We start from the raw sequence: 17,684 nt of genomic DNA on the forward strand, positions 1-17,684 counted from the left end.
TCCTAGTCAATGGGCTCCACAATGCTTCCCTCTCCCCAATGAATCTTTAATTATTCTGCAGGAAATAGAAGAGCTTCGTTATCCTTCTAATTCCTAATATTAAAATAAATTCATTAACAAGAAGAAATGGAGAGGTACTCATTATTCCTCAAAGGGAAAATGTGAAATGAGTGTAATATGCATATCAGATATTAAAAATGAGCATTTATACCAATTTTCAACTAAAAAGTGTCTATTGATTACATCAGAGTACATCTGTGTTCAGACTCTTAAGAATGAGACCAGAATTTGTACTTAAGGAGACAGTATGAGCATTTGGATTGAACTATGAGATCAAGTGAAAAGCTTTTGCCTTAGGCCTGGTGGAAGTCTGTCTCCACCAGAATTTTACTTCTTCAAGGGTTTTCTTTATTTCTCTGTCCTAAGTGACATGAATTGTCAGCACAAGAGAGGTTTAAGAGACCAAAACAAGGATAGTTTAAGTAATTCAATATCAAAATTCTATGAATACAATAAGGCTACTAGTTACATTTTGAGGGAAAATCGACTGGCCTGGCAAAAACTTTGTTACTTTTTCCTGTCTTTGCCTCTCTCACTCTAAACCACGTTGCTACACACCCACCACTGCAAGCCCATGGATGATCAGTGAAAACTCCAAAATTAAACCTGTTCCCACAGATCCTGTTTGAAACTGGTTATTAAAAAATGTTACAATTTACTTTGTTTGTGTGCTCGAGCAGAAATCCACAGCAGGCAGTTTGTGACTATTACTCAGCTCACAGAGATAGGCATGTAAATGTATTTTACAAAGGAGTAACTCCTTTTCTTCATTTTTCAAATATTACAAAATATCACTACTATTCTCATTTTGCTAATATTCTCATTTTGCTAATATTTTCTTGTTGATGACTAATTAATATAGACAATAAATAATTATAATGGTAATCAATTATGACTCTGCTTTGTATTGCACTTTTCACTTTAAACCTCCTTTGTATGCATATGTTCACACTAATGTCTTCCTCAAAATTTTGCACAAGCATCCCATCAGCTAAAAAGCTTTGAGTCACCTGGGTCACGTTCCATGATTCTACAGATCTTAGCTCTCACAAGCCCAAATCTCAAATTACCTGGATCTGATTTGACTTTTTAAGATCCCAATCACTCTTCTTTCTCTGCCTGATCAGGCAATTTTCATCAATGAGAATTCTTGAAAACAACACAGTTGAATGAAGTTGAAAACAATAGCTCTGAAGAAAAGCAACACTACAAGAATATATGAACCTGATGATTCACCTAGGTCATATTATCTTTCAAATCCCCCACCTCTAAAAGCTTGTCAATACATCCTCTCTCTAGTAAAACTCAATGCAACCAAGTGTTATAAGTAAACATGAGAACCTGGGGAGGCTGAGAGCCTGATTTTCTTGAAGTGTGAATTGGGAAATAGGTATATACGTTCACTGTTACAGCAGCTGCTATGTTTTCTACTTTGGGCTAATCCATTATATTTTTGTGTATGTTTATGTTCCTTATAAAAACAAGATTCCACAGTCTTAATAAAGATCTGAATAATAGTGAGTTATTTTTATATTGCGAATGGAAGAACTCATGTGCTTTAAACTTCCCTGAATGCAGAATTTAGTATAGAATGTGCCATTTTTTCACAAAAGCAAAAAGAAACACTCAGTAACAATGTTTATGATCCATTGTACATCATAGAAAGACAGCAGGAAGACTGATGTCACTGGAGCACCTGTTACACAGACTCATAAAAAGTTACTTAAAGTGAAGATCCACCACTGGCCCTCAAGATGATAGCTCTGAAACAATTCTAACGAAATAAAAATTCTACAAAAAGTAAGGAAGAAAAATCAAATTATTTAATAAAAAAAGGAAAAACAGTCATGCAGACAGCTTCTGCAGACATAAGTTCAAGAGAGTGAGTAAAGTTTGCTGAATGTACCAGGAAACACTGATAGATAAAACCACAAAAATATAAGATAATATGTCTTTGTGACCCAGAAAAGATCCAGTAAGAAATGTTTCAGACCGTGTTTCTCTTAACCCTTATCACTGCATCTGTCCAATACTGCAGGGACTGTTCTTCCCATCTACAACCTGCTCATTAGTGGATGGAAAGGATTGAGCCTAAAGCTAATAGAGGCTTTCAAATAAGACACTTGAGAGCAGGAGTGTCAAGCACTCCTCCACCTAAGCATGGATGCAACACAAAAGGCCTACAGTGATTAGGGAAGTCAAGACACATTTTTAAGGTCAGGCTGAGAAACATACTCCTAATGGATCTTGCTGAATTCATCAAGGGGGTCCGCAGCAAACTATTGGTCTGAGTATGGCAAGCTCTTTCTGCACCAAAGTGGTGAAGGTAGAAATATACATCTATTTAGAAAATTCCATCTAAATAATCAGCCATATACTGTCAGCAAAGACCCAACATCCATTGTATTACATTGAGTACACTGAATGCACTCAAATCAGCTCAGTTTCTCCACTATTTATGCAATTGCACTCAGCAAGTTGAAATTGAGAGGATTTCAGAATTTCTTACTTTCCTAGATGGCTTTTTGAAAGTGCTCAATTGCTGGTGCACAGTAAAAATCACTCTGAGCACATATTGCAGGACAAAATCTAGGGAGCCTGCACTATGAAGCAGGAAGAAAACAGTTTAAAATTACACTTTGATTAATATATACCAGATTATAAAAACCAATGGCATACACTGGTTTTCATTTAAGTTTTATATATAACCTTGTATTATGTTAAAAGCTGTAGCCCAAGAAACACATCCCCATGTGCAGACTCCTTGCTGTAAGAACTGCTGTGGGTCATTCTTCAGACAGATTAATTTCTCTGAAACTGAAAGCTCCTTTTCTTCCTAAAATGTCCCATTGACTCTTCTGTTGCCAAATCACATCTAATCTTCTGACAGACTGAGAGCTGGAGGAGAAGTTGTGAGACATTTTCAGCACTTCCTCAGGCAGCAGCTCACTCTAGGTCCCTTCTTCCAGAGCACGGCTGCACAGCACCTCATCCCCAGACCTGGGCGCTTCTGCATACGCCAGACACTGCTGGGAAGCACCAAAATGGGTGAGGGTACTGGGTGCTGCTGCTACCCAGGATCTCCCACTGGCCCATCTGTTGGCACCATCCTTTTCTTCTGCCACCCAAGACCAGCAGGGAGAAAAGCCTCTTCAACAACAGTGGTCAAATTTTGCTGTCCTCTCCTCTATGGCTGTTAATCCGAGGAAAAAAGAGATTCTTCGCACTGCAGCATTGCTAGCCATTTCATGTACTATTTCTCCTAAAAGCCTGTTTTTCAGTAGTCCTTCAAAGAAGCTTATGACATCTTAGATTTTCCTTCAGGCCTCTTCCTTCTGCTGCCTGCTGCCTTTTGTTCTTATTCTATTTTCTATCTTCATACCAGCTTAAAATCACTTTATGCTATTTCACGTCAACATATGATTAGGTATTTCTAATCTCCTTTGCGACTGTAGAGGAACATCTAAATATAGACTCACTGAAATCAGATTCTCAAGGATATTGTTGGTTAAATATTGTCCCAAGACTTTTTATATCCACTCATCCACACTAACTGCAATCAATAGCATATGTCATATTTCTAGTACTGCACCAGAATTCTGAGTAGGAAAAAATACCTGTGGTCACTCATGATTTGATGAAATCAAGAGTCTAATTTTTTTATATAAATTTCCTTTATAACACCTTTATGAGCACTGGAAGGATAGGCATGTGTGGACCTCCATGTGGATTTGTACAAAACAGAGTCCGTCTGATAATGAGCAAACATGGTGATTGCAGGGGTGGAGGAGACTGAGGGGAATAGTTCATCTCCATCTTTTCCCAATGACAAAATACCTCTCTGTGGCTTTCTGCCAGAGCAGTGCTTTCACATTCAATAAGAAATGCCAAAGGAGGAGACTTTAAGCACTCTCCTAACAATGAAGAATGCCCATTCAGGCACTGGAGCAGAAAGCATGCTGAAAAAGGCTGATGTGATGTGATGACGTCTATAAAACTTCTTTTGTACAAATATTTAAGCTGATGGGGAGAAAAAAAATAATTGGAGCAAAATAAAATCTGTGTGTATTCTTTACCAAGATTCAGATTTCCCTTGCGGGAAAGGAAACTTGTCACTTGCTTCAAATATATTGCTATAAAACTAAGACCATTAATTTTTTTCTGAAAATGACAGGAAAATCTACAGATTCTATTTTTTATTGTAAAGAATGCAACAATGTGGAAATGATAATCCACAGGTAGATAAAAATTTCCAAAAAGCTTTGTTAGAGTAAAAACAAAGAAATATATAGAACTTTTCAAATGTTAAAATATTTCAACTCAGTTTCTTATGAGTGCCTTTTAGAGCTATACATGAATTAGCCGAACAACAGCCTTACAATTATCAAGAGCATGAAACATTCATCTGATGTCATCGGTAACTTCTACTTAGATAGAAACATGCCTTTCTTTCTGTCCTGTATCTCCTCTCAAGGCAGTACACTTTCCTGCCTTGCAGCTGTTCTATATTTATTTCATATTTTCCACATGGTCAGCTCCAGATTTCTATTACAGTCACAGCACTGCACAGTGTTCAGGGTAAAACTGTATGTGCTTTTATCTCACAATTCTCTCTCTAAATATTTTGTCAAAATTACAGGACCTCCACTTTCCTTCTTTTCCATTTGCACGGAAAGTGAGAACAACCTGCAGACACAGAAAGACATGGAACTGATGAGCTGCAAACAGCTCTGGAACTCCAAGGGCCCAGGCAAATTCTTTCACTCCCATATGCTACTGCCTGCAAAGGCAGAGGTAGGAAAATTATCAGGAAGGAGAACACAACCTGCAGGTCTCTGTCACTGGTGCTACCTTATAACTTCTCCTGTCCATCAAATTGTTTTAACTTCCAAACACCCTTTTACTGACCCAGCTAGTTTTCATGTGCATGCTGATATTTGCTCCCACACCATTCTCAATTATAAAAGGGACCAAAACTCCCACTTATTGCTAGCACTTGGCAGCTCTGATCATGAGCACGTTAAGTTTTACATTGTAGAGATTTGCAAGTTTATAGCATTCTGTGCTGGATAAAAATCTTATGACAGCTGTAATGAACAGGAAATGCCAACACATATAAAGATTTTATTGAAATGCTTGTAACAGAAATCATCAACCATCTACCATCTCAAGCTAGGAAGTAAAGAAAGCTATGTATAAATCAATACTTAATTCAAAACATCAAAACTTTATGCAGCACAATCTGTACAACTCATGAGGAGCAAAGTATGTCAGGCAACATCAGCAACAGGCAGTTCCAAGATCTGTAGCAAGCTGAGGCACCATGTTATTAAATTTCTCCCAATTCACCATGAGCACTGGCAGGCAAACATCAAGGGAATTACCACAGGTATAATAAATGGGAACACATACAGATCAGTAATTTCCCTGCCCTCCATTGAATATCAGCTAGAGAGGTTTAGGGATTATATCCCTTTGTGAAAATCAGGTATGGTCAAGGTCTTGTTGCACTGGACTGCAAAAGCAGTCATCCTCAGCCTTTAATCTGCAGGATATACCCCATCATCAGCCCCACTGCTGGGGCTATGAATGAATCTGCCTGGCTGGCTTTGCTTCAGAAGCAGCAGAAAGGGAGGACAGTCTCTAAATGACAAAAGACAGATTTGAACTTCGGTGGCCAAATTATCAGGTGAGAATAAAATTCTGTCTTGTCTAGGCAGAGGAGTGTCTTATTCCAACAGGACCCTCTGGGTTGTTGCCCCACATCCATCAAGCCTTTGTGACTTTGATCACCCACAAAAAACATTTTGGCAAGCTCTTCCAAGAGGCCATCAAATACAGGTACACCATTGATATCTTTGGAATCCTAGGTGCTCTGAGAATAACAAAGCCTAAAATCCAGCTCTTACGTACAGCACAGCACGACAGCCAAATTACTAAACTAGGCAATTTTTATTTCATGCCTTCTCCATCATTACCTTGACAGCTGTTCTTCCAGGTTCAAAAACACATTAGAGACCAATGCTGAGCAATTTGGCAACAAAACTAGCAATTGACTTCTGTGAGTTCTGTGACTTCTCTAGTTTATATTCTGAGGCTCTCAAACACCAGTCAGGCATCCCACCTGGCTCTGGAAGGTCAATGCTACAAAATTATTATTGGTCAGCCACACCTGCAGAAGGATGTGGTCTGTAGACTGTGCTGTTTTTCCTGCACTATTCTGTTGTGCACATGCCCATAGTAACATATATACCCCATCTGAATACACCAGAATTCTTTAATTTTCATTTTTCACATGTATTGCACAAGCAAAAGGATATTCCAGAGCCCCTGTGAATAAAGTTGCCAGGGTCATGCAGTCCTGAGCCACCCCTGTTTTCTGACTGCGGTGGATACACAGAGGTGAGCAGTGTGCTGACACACATGCAGCCTGCTCTTGGAGAAGGCAGCTCTGCTGTGCACGGTGGTCAGCAGGCTGGGAGCAGTGCCCAGTCCCAAAGCCAGCACTTATGCATACTCAAGGCAGCCATTTCATGAAGGCATGGGAGGTGGAAAAGAGACACTTTCATGGCTGAACTCACAGGTTGCTCTTAGACTGGCAAGGGTTTTTTGTCTGAATTCATCTCTGGAGATTTATAAAACACTGGAAATACCTAAATGAATGAGCAAACTCCCATTCAACTCAGTGAGTCCTGGATTTTAATTCTTAAACATTAATCAAAGAAATTTCTTGAGCCATAGATAGCTCAAGTGTCAGCCATGATGAAGGCAGAGAGATAATGCAAAATTGATCAGTATCTCGTAAGATTGCTTCAAGATTTCTAAAAGTGTTCTTTTGTGTTCCAAAGTAGATTTTTTATGAAAGAAAAGGATCTTTCTAAAAGAATGAAGAAAGAATCCTTTATGAAAGAAAAGGAAAAAAAAACAAGAATCCTTGATTTCATAATGTACTTTGTTTTCTAAAATCCTTCTCACACCAAGTTCCTGCAGACAGTTCGCTACAAAAACAAGAAAAGATGCTCTTCACTCTAGAGAACAGCAAGGAGCTTCTCCCAGGGAGTAATCTGTTACACTCTGAAAAACTCCAGATATACAGAGGTAGCACTGGAGTAAGACAACTGCACATAATCCATACCAGGTTATCCTCAGATAAATTATCAGTAGTTACCACTCAGATACAAGTCTTAATTAAGACAACTGGTAATGATATCACTGACCCTAGGTGTGCTGTTGTGCACAAAATGGTTACTTTCAGATGTGTCTTTTGGAAAACCTTCAGCAAATTTCCTCATGAGAAAAGAAAATTTCTTAATTGATCAAAATTTAGTATCTGACTTGTCAGAAAATCTTCAGGTGCTGACATAGGGGAAAATGGAGGAAAAAACCCCATAATACTGAGTTCAGACTTAGAGCACAAAAATCACAATATTTTTGAGTATTTGTTTCACAGAAATATGGCAAAGAACTCTATATTTCTGACTAGATCTAGACTAGTTCTTTTTACTTTGTATAATTTAAAATGCTAAATAAATGAGTTACAAAGTAATATTCCTCATTTCATTCTATCTATTCATTTATTCTGATGAAAATAAATATTCAAATGGAGCAGTTAAGCAAAATATGTTTACTTTCTGATTTTCTGCTTGTTCAATTGTCCAGAGTGACAATTTTGGGATATCTTTCAGCAGCAAATGAATAAATAGGAAGTATACTTATTTCAGAAATTCCTGCATATGAAAGTGTCATTTTTTAGTAATTGAACTTCTACAAAATTATTTCTCAGAGTTTTAGCCTGAAAGGAAAAACACCACAGTGCAGAAAAAAGCAATCAGAAACCACAGTCTCAGAAACCAAATTTTGTCACAATGGTAGATTGTGATAGAAAGTGCTTAAAAGCTGCCATTTCACAGCACATCAAAAATCTGCTGAAAATGGAGATGTACTTTACCTCTTGAAAAAAAAAACCTACTTAGACATGACCACTTCAAGTTTTTCTTGCTTGTGCTACTGAAGCACTTAAAGGACTCAACACTTCCAGAACCATGTAATTTCTTCTGTAAATAGTACATTTCGCTTTTGGATAGAAACATACCCTTTTTGAATTCATATTTCAAAAAACTAGTTAAAATATAAAGTCAAACATATAGACAAGAATAAATCTGACAGGTTCAATCAGCAGCCACATCACTTTTTGATAGTAATGCATGGCCACGCTATTATATAAACTTTATTTCTTCAAAGCTTAGAAAAAAGCCCATATTACTAAAATCTATCCTTTAAAAGCATGTTGAAAAATATAGAAAGATTATTGGAATGTAATAATTTTTAATAACATAGCCTTAAGCTGTGATAAAAGAACCCATATTTCTTGTTCTGATCATTTGCATTTTCATTTAAAGCATTGTATTGCATTCCATTAACACTTGTGCAAGGAAGCGATCTAATTTTCATGTTAGAAAACATTAATTACTGAATAGAATTCATGGCTCAGTGTAGAAACTTTAGTATTGCAAAGAAATTTAGTTGTCATGTTTGCAACAAACGTAGCATTTATTAGAAGTGGAATATTGTGATAGTTTGGGGTAACCTAAGAACATGATTTTCAGAAAATATTTCTGAATGTAGTTAAATGGATTAGCATACCACATGGCTTTCATGGGCCCTCAAGTTACAATATTACCGTTAATATGCAACGGCTGAAAAACAAAACTGCGTTTTCTAAATAAATATAAAGTAAATATAAAGTAAAGTAAATAAAAAATTAAATATAAAAAGACATCTATAGGGAAAGAAAAAAGTTTAAGAACTTTCCATAGGGAGGATTAGAAAGACCTGATTCTAAAAATTCAAGGCCATTGAAATCATCCCTTTCACAGAACAGAATACCAGCAGGCATTAAAAAGCAAACTAAAGAAAATGAGTGGGGTTTTTGACTCTTAATGTCACTGAGCAGAAGAGAAGCAGGAATGCATAATTGCAGTATAACAAAAATGTCTACCCCACATGAGGTCTTTGGAGAGGTCAAATCAATAATTTAACTGTTTCCTTGTCTGAAAAGACTGGGAAACTAGAGGTGGTTAAACCACCTGCTAGTAGTATAGAGTTAGAAAAGTAATTTTCACAGAAGTACAATTAATCAGTGCCCAGAATGCATCTCATTCAGGTGGCTGCTGAATTCATTTTCCCCAAGCTGGCCCTCCAGCACAGGCTTGCTCTTGCTGCTCATTGCCCACATCCTTTAGGCACCAGCACGCAGCTGAACACCCGTGGGCTGGGTGGGGGGCTGCTCTCCTCACCTGCTTCAGAACTCATCTGAGAACACTAATGCTCAGCTTCGACTGGCAGCCAGGAAAAAGGAAGGTGCTTAGTAACATCCTGCAATCTTCAGTTGTGTAGGGAATAATTTTAACCTTTAGCCCTAATGCTGTGCTCATACTTGGTGCCAGACCAAGGACAATGCTAGAGAGGATGTTGTACCCAAAACTCTCCCAGAGCTCATAATTCGCTGGTACATTCACTCAGGAGCTCCAGAAACAGTCCAGGGCCCCCGCTGGGGTAAACACCAGACCCAAGGGAAAAGTTTGAAAAGGACATTTAATGGCTGACAGTGCATAGCTGCCCAATGACGTCTCAGATGTTAAAATTACAGTGCTGCTGTGCCAGACACCATGTGGACTAACAAAAACCACTGCACTGCCCCAGGATCTACTTTACTTGCATGCCCATCAGGAGTGGGTCTGCCAGAATACATGGCCACATTTTGCAGGATTAGATCTCATACAGTACACCCTCTTCTAGCCCTTCTTACCGCTCCTTCAAATTTTACATATGCTTTTGAAATTACTTGGTTACCTAAGTGCATTCACCAGTTCTAAGAACAACAATGCCTATTTTATGTGCAGCCTGCTGAAGCGATTTTTCCAGCTCAACCTCTTCCCAAGACAAAGGCCACCTCCCTGGCTGCCTGCCCACCTGCCTGGGTGGGCAGGGCTTCCCGCACTGCTGTGTGAACTGGTGGCAGTGCTGGCACCCTGTGCAGCTTCTGGGCCAAGATGAATGGGGTTGATAGCCTACAGTAAACATCCCTTTTCCTATTGTTATCACAGGCTGTATCACTGAGCACAAGCTCAGCTGCGGATTTCAAAATAACTTGAAGTAAATGTTTTCTGTCACTACTCTAAGTATGTAAGAGAGAAAAATTTCAAGCAATATGAAGTGTGCTGCTTAACCATGGCCAAAAGGCCATGATACTGGCACCTGCCTTATGCAATTGTACCACAGTAGTTAGGAAATTTCTGGGACTTCCACACAAAATAGCATAAAAGGAAGGAGAAGAAAGAACTTCAGGTGTGTGAGAGTCTCCTTTGCCTTCTTGTTAGTGGTGTTTGTTTCAGAAGAAATATATCTCAGCCAGGTCTGCACACATTATATTTATGCATATTTACTTCAGTAACTACTCAAAGTACTTACTAAAGCATTTTAGCAAGACCTAATACCTTCAAGGGCTCTTGTCAGCCATGCTCTTGGCATCACTCCTGTATCACTGTTAGTGAGGCTTTCTTTCTGAAATTTTCTTTCTGACAGAACTTCTGCCATGATTCATGGGGTCAATATTCACCTCTCCCAAGGACTAATGCAGACTGTCAGAATAATCTGATCTGAAATTTAAAGTTTACACCAACTGTATGCCTTTGTTGTTTTTCTGCTGATGTCTGAGCCTCTCCCAACGCCAGCACTCATTCCCAAAGCAGAGGAATGTTGCACTCTTTGTAATCAACAGCCTCACAGAGGTGATAAAGTTCTCCTGGCACACAATGATTACCTCCAGCTCACACAAACATCAGTGCTAAGCAAACTGATGCCCTTTCTGTCACTTTCAGACAGTCTTGAAAGACAATGTGAGCATCAGGGCATTTATATAGCACTCAAGGACTCAAGGAGAAGTGATAGGAGGGCAGTGCTACACTATGCGTCTTAGTTTTCAACATTGGAGGTACCTGCTTATTAATTAAAAGGCACAGACTTTCTGGATTCCCTATATTTAAACATCCTGCTTAACACAGCCTCAAGAAAAGTTTTAGTTCCTGACAAGAGAAGACAAAATATCCTTGACAAGAAACCCACCAAATTATTTCCTCAGGCTACTATATGTCTTTTAAGCAAGACTTCTTTTGAAATCCAGTTTGAGAGCAACCAATGTTAACAAATTGTATGGAAACGTGTATACTCATTCCCTCAGAAAACATTGTGGAGATTAAGAGACCACCCTCCTTTAAAGCAAAACATGGCAAGAAATTTGGACTTCAACCAAAACAACCTGATTTCTCACATTTGCTATCACTCACCATCTAGATTATGGACACTTCTAAAAATAAATAATATAACATACTAGGACTTTATGAAACAAGAAATGTATTTTACAGGGCTTTTACCAGTTGCTTTTTCACTTAGGTGCAAGCCTAGCACATCTGGCTAAAGGATGTCATCATCCTCCACATGTTTAAAATTGCTTGAAAGAGTATTTCCTGAAAATCAGTGCTGTGCTTTCAAACATGTTGTCATAACTCTGTTTGTTGCTATAGGCAAAAATTTTGTTTTCTCATTTACCTCTTTCTAAGAGTGATTGTTATCTGATAAGTTCACTAGCACATTAAGCAAATAATTATGGATTGATAAACCATGAAAGATTTTTAAAGAACATAGAGTATATAGACTATATAGACAGCTGCTTAATAGAAGGCAGTATTATGCGCTTATGAAGTTAAAGAAGTCTCTGTTCCAACATCTCACTGAAATCATGCCTTTTCTGCACTGAAACACATACTTGACTGTCATCAGGGAGACAGTACCAGAAAGCACAGTTAAACAAATGACATGCATAAAATATAAATACAAACACACCCTTCAGCCTTATAATCTGTTCCACACAATGCAGGTCTGTACTACACAGTAACACTGTACTACAGCAGTCAAATTATGCAAATAGAATTTTGAGGGTTTGTTTCCCAGAACAGTGCTGCACATTATTAGAAAAGGCTATATGAAACAGAAATCCATGTAAAATAGCCCAAATATTCATTTTGCAATAAGGTCTACCTGGAACAGAAGGAATATATATTGTCCAGAAACATAGAGAACTAAATCAATGAGTTTAGCTATAGTTTGCAGACTTAACTACATTTTAACCTCCTAGGAAAATAAATATATAATGGTTTCAAGCTGGCAGAAACCACAGTTGCGAGGATAGGAGCTGAGACTCCAACTGCTGTAGAAGTGCAGCTTTAACAACTTTATAGGGTTATTTTAATATATTTTAGGTACTTTTGGCTTCCTAGCTACTTTCACTCCAGAAAATTAAGGATCGTAAAAGATAACTGCTGTTTTGTTTCATTATCACACATTTAAAGGTAGTGCTAGCACTGCTGAGAATGTCACAAAAGTAATTTCAATCACAGGAAGTGTTGGTGTTGATAATAGGGCGGATGAGATTCATGCCAAAATAAAGGCACAAAGCTATTCTAACTGTTCAAGTGTGTACCCAAGAAACTAAGAGCTTAAACTCAAGGGAAAAATCACTTGCAAAAACCTGAACCAGAAATCTTACAGAGCCATAACAGCTCTTGCAGGTTTGGCTGGTTTAATTCATCAGAGGAAGCAGTGACTTTGGCCCTGAAGTCAAACAAGACCAGCAAAACCATCCAAGAAATCCAGGCTTCTCCTGCTCTGACCTCAGCTGCTGGAAGCCAGCCTCCCCCTGTTATTGCTGTGATTTTTATAAACTGGGAACCTTATTTCCAGATTCTTCAGTTTACAGGAATTGAACATGAACACTTAATCTCATCAGTGTAAAATGGCTGGATGTACACAGGCTGGGTTTTTTCAAAGGGAAGCTTTCTTTCAAGTTCTCCAAGAGCACATTATGAAAACGTAGATATACTTTAGGTTATATCTTTCTTGCCATCTCTGTGCAATTGCTTCAAGGCATAAAAATTCCTTCCTCTTCAGATTCTCACAACACACCTGCTTGGATAAACCTCAATTTCTCTGAGAAAAAAAAAAATGTTCACAGAAACATTTTTCCTTTGACCTGGGACTCCACCTTTTCCCTGAGGCCAACTGGCAAGGCCATGTCCTCCTCAGCTGTTCAAGCAACGCCCAGTAATCATAGCTACAAAACAACTAGTTATTTGGGCTGATGGAGGTCTCTAGTGGAAAATCAGCAGAAACACAAGTTCATCTCCAAAATTCAAGATAAGATCAGTTAACAGGAAAAAAGAAAAGGCACTTCCTCCTCACCCATGAGGGCAGACAGCAGAAACTTTTTGCTAAACAATTTGCTCCTCAAACAAAAAAAAGAAGTTCAGAATCATCTTCCCAGGCAGGGTGAAGCTTTGTGGACATCAGAGCAGAGGTGTGATTGGGAAGAAGAAACACCCATTGTTATCTTAATCTTGGCTAGAAGTGGTCAAAGAAATATTTCTTTGAAAAAAAGCCAAGAATTTCTGGATTCCTTCTAAATGCTGTAACTTGTTACCAGTAACTCTACACTGTCAACTTCAGCTGATAAAACATAATTTCCCTCATTGGAAAAGGCAATATTATATTTTTTAAAAGGTGAATTACATTATGTTGATGAGAAATATTATGCAACTATATAAATTACCATGAGCTTGCTAGTAATTTTCTTAATAGCCAAATTGCTTAGAAGCAACATATATACATAAGCATAATCATGATTGACAAACTCACCAACAGAGTGTGGCTAAGCATAGCAGACCTGCTTGGGAATTGCTCTGTCAGCAGGTGCAGGTGGATGTTCTACCTTCAGGTCCAGGTAGACATCCCAGCAACACAGAAAGTCAGTCAGCTGCCACATGCTGAACAGGCCTCCAGGAGGAAAAGAAGCCCCAAGCCACACATGTCTCTAGCCTTGACTTTCTCTTTTGGAAGTCATGTTTTTTATCAAAACTTTCTGCTTGATAAGAAAGAATTACACCGCAATTTATAACTATAACCATACACCTTCACCTGGGAAATAACTGGTCACTAATGATAATTCTACTAGCACAGCATACTTCAACACAACCCGGGCAGAAACTCAAATTGCACAAAGAGTGGTGTTCAGAGTATTCAGTAGGTCTAGGGAACTCTTCAACCAAAAACTGTAAAACCTACCACCCTAGGGAATGCACAGAAAAATGTGACACTTTCCACAGGGACCACAACATGTTCTATCTTCTATCAGATCCAGAATCACATTCCAAACATCTTGATACTGAAAATCAAATAACTTTTTAGTTAGCCAAATATTCACTCTGGGCCAGTATTACTGTTTTAGAAGAGTATTATTGTTTTAGCACCAAAATCCATATTTATCTGTTTTATAATGAAAAAGAGTATACATGCACACGGTTACACAAATATAATGAAAGTGTTTCATTTAAAAAGAGTTTCATTAAAATAGTCTGAGGAAGGTGAGAAATATTTCCCTGTTCCAGCTATAGTCAGTTACACACAGAAGAATTGAGGTTGGGAAGTTAGATAATTCTATTCTTGACTTCTTCATTCTCTAGTGCATAGTATGGTTCTTATGCAAGTCAAAGTAATCCAGTACTGGGCATTTCATTCATGCTATGTCACAGGAATTAGTGGCATTGTATGGACAATGATGGACAAGAGAGAGTTCATCACTCTGTTACAGCAAATTTTTCTTAAAGTGCTCTCCTTGTGCCAAGTTCCTTTCAGTCACACAAGCTTTTGCCAGTAACAGACATTGATTGTAGATGAAAGTATTTGTTTCCTTGCTCCCTGTGATCCCAGATTCCACATGGGCATAAAATATCTTATATAGAATCAATCACAATGAACAATTTCTTTCCCTAAATATGTTCCAAGACAATATACTTTTCCTCCTTGCTATTCAAACAGAGAGCTAAAATATTTCTACTTGTATTATGTCATCTCTCAATCAGTAACTGGAACTTGAGAGTTGCATACTGTTGACACATGACCAATGGTCTCTTAAATCATGTTTTTAGGTTACATTTCCCAGTCTGAGAGGTAAGCAAAAAAATATACCAGGTAGGAGACGTGTCTATTTGTTTAATAAATATGGAAAGCAGAACAATATAAAAAACTATTCGCCTCTCTATTCAGTCACCCCTGAAAAGCCCAGCTCTCTAGTTTCCCCCAGCCCTTCCCAGCTGGCTACCACCCTGAAATGTGCTCAGTGGGCAGTGCCTCCCATTGCCCCCGTCACCTGCACCCCAGGGAGAAGGAGGCTCAGCTGCATCTGCCCTGGCAGGAACTGTCTGCAGCCAGTCATGAGTTAGACTTAGGCCCTCCGAGACTTGCAATTACTTTCTACTGCTTCAGTGAAGGCATATGCAATACATTTAGGGATCCTCACATTCCTTGAAAATTAATGTGAAGGAGGTGTGAGCACAGTTCAGAAAAATGTATTATTATTATTCTGTCTAGACTTTGTAGCACTGCTTTTCCAATTTTCCCATTACTTTAAATGAAAGATCATTGTAAAATCATTTACTTTGTTTTAAAAAATAGCATCTTTAGCTACCTATGCATTTACAATAAAACTCACAAAATAATGTTTTACTCTAGAATTCCCTTCAGGACAGAAACTTGGTTTTAATTTCCTCTGGTCTTAAGGAACTTCAGCTGTATAGATGTTCTGTGGGCCTTCTATGCAGAGATGAAGTGTTATTTTATCTGTCCTCATATCACCCTACAGACTTGGTTCAAAACACGATGAAGTGTTACTGTACCAACAAAATCACTGCTTTGCAAAATGCAATACTTACAGCTATTACAAAAGTTGCTAAAATCTGGTTTGCACTGTTCTGTTGCGTTGCAAGTACAGATTAGTACAATGCCCCACTTTCGGTCTGCTGATATAAAACACCTCTTATTTAGCAACAGAAATCTGTCAATACCTTTCAAAAGGGAAAATAAAATAGCTAAAGTATCATTTTCTATTTGCAAGTACATGGAGTAAGAAGCAATTACTTTTCCAGATACTAAGGCGAACACAGTCAGGACTCACCTTTAGATATCCACAAAAAAAAAAAAAAAAAAAAAAAAAAAATTATCATTGCATTTCTCAAAGGATTTTCTCCTAAATTGAAATAGCTAGTGACCACTTACAGAGCAGAAGAAACCATATCTTTGGTAATCTCTGGTTCTCAAAGATAAAATATGAGAAAACATGAAAATCCACTGTTCATCTAAGGTTTGAAAACTAGAAAACTGCTGAAATGTGATTGCCCCCAGTCACTGGACACATTAGAAACAACTGGACACATTAGAAGTTGAGTTAGGACCCTAACTCAACTACAGGCCCACACTGATTTTACTTTCTCAGTGTTGGAATTTTTGCAGGGAACTGGTTTATAAAAAAAGCCAATTAAGAAGATTTTTTGGGCCATCACTCATGCTGACAGAATCTGGTGTACCAGTGAGACACAACTGCCTCCTGAGGCCCACAACCACCCTGCCCAGTGTTCCTCCCTCCACTCTTCTGCTGGTTGAGGGGTTTGCACGTGGGTAGATGGGTCTGGCAGAAAAGCCTGCTGCTCCTAGTGTCCCATCCAGTTTTCCTGGACACTGTGGGAGGCTGCAGGTCACTGTGCTGTGTGGCAACATGGGGCAGAAGAGCGGCAGTGACCCTTCCATGGCCAGGACACCCATCTGTGTGTGCACACTGCCTCAGATGTCTCACTACCTGCTGCTCAGATACTTTCAGTGCACAAAATCCACTTCACTTTGTTGTTAGGCAGATTTTGCCCCAGCTTCTAAATCCTGACTCTGAAGACATAAGCACTGCTTTGCATACTTGTGGAGATGAAGGAAGGGTGGCAAGGAAATCTATCCTGTTGCAAGAGCTTCTCAGGAGCAATCAACCAGGCAGACCCAGGTGCATGGCAGTGTATCTTCAGAAGAGCTGAATATCTGCCCTAGACTGATTTTAGCTATGCTGATAAATATCAGGAGAAAACGTGGGTGCAGGAGTTAAGAAACAAAGGTATGTGTTTTGCAGCTTATGTTGCAATTTTGAGCTTCATGCAGCAGGAAGAGGGTGAAACATCTGATAGTAGCAAATGCCCTGGGGACAAAGACACTATACATTAATATTATGGGAACTGTTCAAGACAGCTTCCAGTGTGTGCTAAAAACTGGCCAACTGGCATATTGTTTCCTTTCATTGATCTGACTTAATAAGGTGCTCTGCTGAAAAAAATAGTTAAACAGAATATGAAAAACAACTATGGGACATGTATTTCAGTGCCAGAGGCTGGAAGGTAGTGAGCAAGAAAGGTGACAGGGACAAAGGGGTCAGCATGATGAGGGCCTGTCTGCTCCCAAGGGATGGTTTGCACGGCACAAACTGGTTTGTGCACTCTGCAGAGGAACCCAGCTCTAGGCCAAACTGGCTTGGGAAACAGGTCAGTGCATTTCCACTCAAGTCAGATGACTTTCATTCCCGACAGCAGTGCCAGCACTTTGTGACCCTTGTCACTGAGGTTACTGTGGGACTACACTTCGCAGCACCACAGCTCACAAACTCTGCATGCCTTCACTAATTGGGTCCCCAACTTCCATGCACT

Source organism: Ammospiza caudacuta, chromosome Z, assembly GCF_027887145.1.
Source record: "Ammospiza caudacuta isolate bAmmCau1 chromosome Z, bAmmCau1.pri, whole genome shotgun sequence".
Lineage (NCBI taxonomy): Eukaryota > Metazoa > Chordata > Aves > Passeriformes > Passerellidae > Ammospiza > Ammospiza caudacuta.